The sequence below is a fragment of the Acanthisitta chloris genome, unplaced genomic scaffold (genome assembly GCF_000695815.1).
Source record: "Acanthisitta chloris isolate BGI_N310 unplaced genomic scaffold, ASM69581v1 scaffold7613, whole genome shotgun sequence".
NCBI classification, from domain to species: domain Eukaryota; kingdom Metazoa; phylum Chordata; class Aves; order Passeriformes; family Acanthisittidae; genus Acanthisitta; species Acanthisitta chloris.
The window spans coordinates 95363-102256 of record NW_008664614.1 but is presented as its reverse complement, the minus strand read 5'-3'; the positions used below and the strand labels follow the sequence as shown (position 1 = coordinate 102256).

Below are 6894 nucleotides of genomic sequence, written 5' to 3'. Positions count from 1 at the left end.
GGAAGGACCTTAAACATCATCCTGTTCCACCCCCTGTCATAGGCAGGGACACCTTCCATAGACCAGGTTGCTTCAAGCCCCATCTAACCTGGCCTGGAACACTTCCAAGGGAAGAAATTCTTGATTATGAGGGTGGTGAGACACTGGCACAGGTTGCCCAGAGCAGCTGTGGCTGCTCCATCCCTGGGAGTGTTCCAGGCCAGGCTGGATGGGGCTTGGAGCAGCCTGGGCTGGTGGGAGGTGTCCCTGCCCAGGGCAGGGGGTGGGACTGGATGATCTTGTAGGTCCCTTCCAAACTACACTATTCTTGATTCTATGAGTCTGATTGTTATTTTGCTGGTTGGCCAAGGCAGATCTCCTTTAGTCCAATAAAGCAATGAAAGAGGAAGAACAAAACTGTTCCTTGAGGGAGTTGACTTCTTGACAATCATTCAAGATGTAGCACTAAGAAAAAGAAGGTCAAGTCACCTTGATTTTACAGTACGTACCTATACAAAACATCCTTCTTTCTCTTTTCCTTCATCACCCAACATCTGTGAAAGGCCTAAAACAGAATTTCAGTGCAGTCCCAGGGGCTTACACACTTTATGATCTCCAAGTTCAAACTTCTGTAGACTCTTACAGATGAGGATTTTCCCTTAATCCCTCCTCTGCTGATATCAGCACACACTTCAAAGGCATCACAATGTACAACCATCCACTACTGCACACTGTCTGATGATGGCAAGGTCTGTGCTGGGCTGGAGAACAAGAGGAAGCACCACGTACACTCTCTGTAGACATAAGACTCCCAGTGGTGATGATTTAGGTCCAACTAAACCAGAGCTCGTTTTAAATGGCTGAAACCCTAGTGTGGATTGATAAACCAATACAATAGACCATGAGCTAACAAAAACTACACAGGGCAAATCTTGCTGTGCCTTTATTCACAAGTGATTTTATAGTGACTTCTATATAAAGGTGAAGAGAGAAGGAAATGAGCTGCTGTGCCCTCACTACATAAATTCTGTCGATGCATTGAAAGCCATTTCACTGGTTGTGCTCTCTAACCCATGGTAAAGAGTTTTTGATTGCCTTTTTCCCAGAGCCATGCCATGAGTGACCCAAATCCATGTATTATCCCTTCTTTGAATGCTTCAGTGGATTCTGTACGTTGCCAGCCACGTTGGAGCCCTATCAGACATGTCATTTCCTGCCCCTCACTTAGTTCTTTTCAGACCAAGACTTTTCACTGGTGATTTTTCATGCTCAACCCTGTCCTTCCAGGCATTGCAGACCTGATGCAGGTCAATGTGCTCAGGACCACTTCCTTCGAGTCAACAAAGTCCATTTCCTTGGATTAATCTGTCGAAGGCGAACGCCGACTCCGTATTGATCTGCTGTGCTTCTTACACCACCTAATGCTCCATCTGTACTTTGGGGAAAACACTAAATGAGATTCCTGGCTGACATTAGATGGCCATAAACCACGGGCTGCAGGATCTCCAGTGCAGGACAGAAGGCTCCACTGTGCTTTATGGTAACCCCAGTGAAGGGTTTGCCATTGATTTCTGTTGATGATGGATGAGAGGACTCTCTGATGGTCAGAACCAACCAACAGCAAGGAAACTCTCCAAAGGGGAAGGAAATATCTCCCGAACACAAAACTTCCTATGATTAGATTAATTATTTCTTGGGTTATGTGGTAGGAAGGAATTCCTGGCTGGGAGGTGCTGAGACACTGGCACAGGTTGCCCAGAGCAGCTGTGGCTGCTCCATCCCTGGGAGTGTTCCAGGCCAGGTTGGATGGGGCTTGGGGCAGCCTGGGCTGGGGGGAGATGTCCCTGCCCATGTACAACGTCTTTAAAATATACTGATTTATTCACTCACTTGAGGATTTCACAACTGCACTGAAGGACAAACACAAACCTAGGAGTGAAGGAGGACTTGCCAGGGAACACTGACAGATCTCCATCTCAGTAACTCCTTCACAGAATCAACACAGTCAAAATCTAAAGTGCCCTTCTGATCCAAAGTCACTATGAGCAGCCTGAGCTGCACCTTGTGCTATGTAACACACCAGGAACGATGTAGGTTTGTTAATTTTACACTTCCTTGATGTGCTTTCCCTTCTCCAGCTGCTCCTCAAGCCCCTCACGTGCCAGCAGAACATCCCTGTGTGCTGGAATAAACCTCTGAGGGAGCTCTGCACCCACCTTTTCCATCAGGCTGATGCACTGCAACCTCAGAAAGGTAATAGGATGAAAACACAAAGGAAAACGAGAGAGAGGGATTCTTAAAAAGAAATATTCTATGCTAAAGCATGAAAAGAAAATTTAATGAAGGTAACTTTGTACTCATCTGGGCTGTCTCAAAGAGCATAGCTTATTGTACTCCTGGGGGCTGAGGGAACAGAGCCCCTTCATGGCATTCAAACAAAATGTCTACTAAAGAGGAAATTTGAAATCACCACGGAAAGCTTTGCAAGGTTTGTGATAAAACTGACATCCTGACTGAAGGAATCTGAATCACTGATGAGTTTCCAACTGTGCAGGTATCTGGCATAATCCCACCAGATCAGGACTTGAGGCAATTGTCATAAAATATGGGGAAAAAAATAGCAACAAAAAAAGCAGCGTGCCAAGGAAAAATAGTGCCATTAGATGGCCAGGAGTATCCAGGGCTTAATTTAATTCCTCATTAAAATGCTGACACCTATCAAAGGCATCTGATTTTATTTGTGTAACCCTTGGCATCTCAGCCTATCTCTGCAGTACTAAAGAAAACAGACCAGACTGAGCCTGTGGGTTCAAGGCCAAGCAGCAAGAGTCAGCACAACCTACATCTCTGCAGGGACATCTCCCCCCTTCCCCTCCAAACCAGCAGCTCAGCACACCCAAACTCAAACTGGGCACTGTCCCCAGCATCTGCCTGTGCTGCTGCTGTCCAGGGAAGCCTCAACTCCACAACAAAACCCTATAAATGAACATACTACCAATTAGCTCCAATGCAGCAGCACAGGAGGGTGTTGGAGATGATGTTCTGACCTGTTTACTTAGTCCTACTGATGTAGGAGAGGAACCACTCTGTGCCCAGCCCAGCAGTGCCAGGCAGAATGCAAAGCAGAACACAAAGACAGGAGGATGTTCCTTTGCTCAGGGTTTTTATAACACACATCAAGATAAGAAAGAACAAACTGATGCAAACAGATGGTGAAACAAAAGGAAACTGAGGTTATCTGTGCCCTCAGCAGAGGCAGCCCAGGAAGTCTAACAGCCTCATTGTTTGCAAGTGCTTTATGAGAAGGATTTTCAGAGGGATTTGTGGGAATTTAGTCAATTAACATTGTCTATGTCTAGGAGAAATTCCTCCTGAGAAGAAGTGAAATGTGGAGCTGCTATCAGAGAATCACAGACTGGTTTGGGTTGGAAGGACCTTAAAGATCATCTCATATAATCATAGAATGTTAAGGGTTGGGATGGAGCCCAGAGATCATCCAGCCCCAACCCCTGCCCTGGGCAGGGACATCTCCCACCAGAGCAGGTTGCTCAAGGTTCATCCAGCCTGGAATGAAACACTGCCAGGGTTGGGGCAGCAAGACTCAAAAAGGTGGTGGGGAGAGGGTTCTCCTTTTTTTAAGGCTATCTCATCCCAAAAAAGGCAATTCCAGCAGCTGAGAGAATTTGCAGGACTGGTTTGTAGTACAGAAAATAGTTGCAGAAAATAACAGGAGACAAAAGCCAAAAGGGCATATGGGAATGAAGGTCCTCACTGCTGCCCCATTATTTTTAGCTTCTCCATTAATTTTCTCTCGATATTAAATTATTTTCCAAGATTGTCTTCACACATTCAGTAGGTGATGACTTGCAAGCACATTCTGAAACATGCAAAGCACAAACCAAATGGTTCTGTTCTTCTCCAAATCAGTTGGAAGGAATAACACAAATGTGATTGCTGAATATCTCCAACTGATGGTAGAAAACAGGCCCCAATCAGGCTGTGCCCACACAGAGCCCTCACAACCACCGTGTGGGAAGTGCTGCCAGCAAAAGATCAAGGACTGCAGAGTTGATTCTTGCTTTTATTTACACTTGAATGCAAAGTGTGACTTCTGCAAAAGGTGTAAAAGAAAGAATTTGCCTAATGAATCTGTGCTGCAGTGATGGAAGAGAACTGCAGTGGTTTCTGCTCTGCAACTCAGAATGCAAAGTCTGTGCAGTATTACTAAATAAATGACTTTTTTTTTGGTCAGAATACAACTTACTCCAACTTTTGTGCCACTAATGATGAATTCAGTGTTAATATTCCTTCTGCTCTTTTTGATTCTTTCTCCTAACATCCAGGCACCCATGAAATCCCAGGCAAATGTTTGTCATACTCTCCCTTACTTCACCTCTCCCTTAGCCTTCTTAAAAGCAAATAAAGAATGATTTCTATCATTCTGCCCTCTGGAATTTAGGCACAGGGCTGAGGAGAGGAGGAGAGACACATTCCTGCATATCCATACACACACTCTGCGTGAATCAGACATTTCATTACATGCAGAGAGCACAAAGTCAGGTTCAGCCTGTTGACACCATCCTGGTTTAACAAGGCAGACTGACAGGTAGGACTGGTGACCTTCACAGAGGTTAACCCAGTGAATGTTTCCCACCTGACAAAACAATGGTGGTTGAGTATCAGTGAAGCTTTTAGCATAACCAATGAGGAAACCATTTCCTTGTGTTCTAAGAACTTCTTCGCTGCAAACAGGGAGGAAAGAGAATCTCTGAGGTAACAGAGAGGAACTATGATCTCGATCTGGCAGAGCACATAAGTATAAGCAGAACTTTCAGAAGCTGCAGAGGCACTTGGGACAAGGGATGGAGGGACAGGACACAGGGAATGGCTTCCCACTGCCAGAGGGCAGGGACAGATGGGAGATTGGGAAGGAATTCCTGGCTGGGAGGTGCTGAGACACTGGCACAGGTTGCCCAGAGCAGCTGTGGCTGCTCCATCCCTGGGAGTGTTCCAGGCCAGGCTGGATGGAGTTGGAGTAACCTGGGCTGGTGGAAAGTGTTTGGAATGAGATTATCTTGAAGGTCCTTCCAACCCAAACCATTGTGGGATCCTATGATTAAGTAATTCCACGTTGCCATGTGCAAAGTTATATGCACATTCTTACATCCCTTTTTGGTCTGGGACTCACAAGAGGGAGACATTAGGATGAGGGTCAGGAGAAGATTTCCTGGTTGTGAATCCAAATTAGACCAATGAACTAGGTACCAAGGCAAGTCTTTAGACTCTTACGACACTACATTAGGACTAGATCTCTTCAAGCTAGAGAAAGACAACTGCAAGTGACATGACTTAGTGCCATGGTCTAGTAACCACGGTAGGGCTGGATTTGATGATCTTTGAGGTCTTTTCCAACCTGGTTGATTCTATGATTCTATGAGCACGAGATGGGTCTATGATGCTACCATTGGTACACAGGAGAGAGGAAGCCAGAGAGGTTTTCTAGCAGTAGATTTAGAACAAGAAAATAGTTCAAACCTTTTCCAAACAGCACCTAATGAGAAGCTGATGCTCACTGCTAGACTACACTGGGGTTCAAAAGGTAACTATCCAGTAAGATGTGAGAAGTCCATCAAGAGATTACAAGCAAAACTGCAATGTCTGGCTCAGGAAAGCTTCACTCTGCTAGTTTTTTGGAGGTAACATGGGATCACTGCACACTTCCCTCATTTTTACAGCATTCTTTAAAAACCCACTCCTAGCTGTTGCTCAACAAGCTCAGGAGACCTCTGATCTGACCTGCTGTGTCTGCTTACACCCCAAATCACTTGCCAAGCAATATACCAAATGAATACAAAGCTCCCACCAACCCTGACTGGCAAAATTAGCCTGAATCCTTGCACTGAAATCACTATGAATTGACTTTCATTACCCTAAACCACTATTTGTTTATAAAACTCCTCTCCCTGAAACAAAAAAATAACAAAAAAACCCACTTAAAATACAAAGTACACCAAGACATTATGGTCCCAGTGTACCTCACACACAGCTGCTCTTTGCAGCTGCAAAGGGAACAGCGTGTTGGAATCCCCCAAATTTAGGATGCACATTTCTTTTTGGCTTCAGGAACAGTTTTTACAGAGTAGCAGGATGCTAAAATAAACAATCACATGGATGGCAATGCTATAAATTACTTCTATCAGGGGCATGGATGCTTTTAGTGTAGAAAAGATAATATAGCAACTCCAATCTTTAATGAGAGGAAACTCTGGAAGGAGTTTATCTAGTGGAATATGTTGTATGTACCTGTGTGCCATATATAGAGAAGGAACTGTTTGGTGTTGCACTGTCACACTCAATGTTTGGCAAGCTAAGAGATAAAGAATAAACATCTTAGATACACCCAAGCCTGTCCAAGCCCTCAGCAGAACAAACCCCAACCTAATCCCACCCCAGGAGTCCAATCTGCTCAGTGTGGCTGGAGCAAACCCCTCTGATTTCCTGCAGACGTGAGCAGCATAGCAACATTTGCCTTTCAAGCCTCAGAATGTAAATCCAGACCACAAATTATATTTAGAGTTTGCATGTGGTATCACTTGAGCCTCATTACTCCAGCCAAAAAAACTATTTAATGAAGACTGGCAAGATTCCACTGGCTCAGCTGTTTACGAGAGCACAAGTCAAAGATCACCACGACAAACAGCACCATGTGCTATCATTTCTTACTATTAAGTCCAAGGACTTTTGGGGGAGCTTTTATGAAGGTTTAGGTGCAGTGAGGGAACCAGTGCTCTCTCCAGCTCCAGCCAGAGCTCATGGTAAGGTGGATAGAGCCTTTGGGAACTTGGATGATGCTCCGGCTGACATTCCTCATGGAAGTGGCTGATGACAGTTCCAGGACTACCTGGAGGTTTTCAA

At 45.0% G+C, this 6894-nt stretch overlaps 1 protein-coding gene across 1 annotated transcript in view; it reads right to left on the bottom strand.

Annotated features, from left to right (window-relative positions):
- The window catches only part of CHCHD3 (coiled-coil-helix-coiled-coil-helix domain containing 3), a gene marked incomplete at its 5' end in the record, with an annotated part of 106946 nt that overhangs the window by 5917 nt on the left and 94135 nt on the right, over positions 1-6894 (bottom strand). The window lies entirely within an intron of this gene.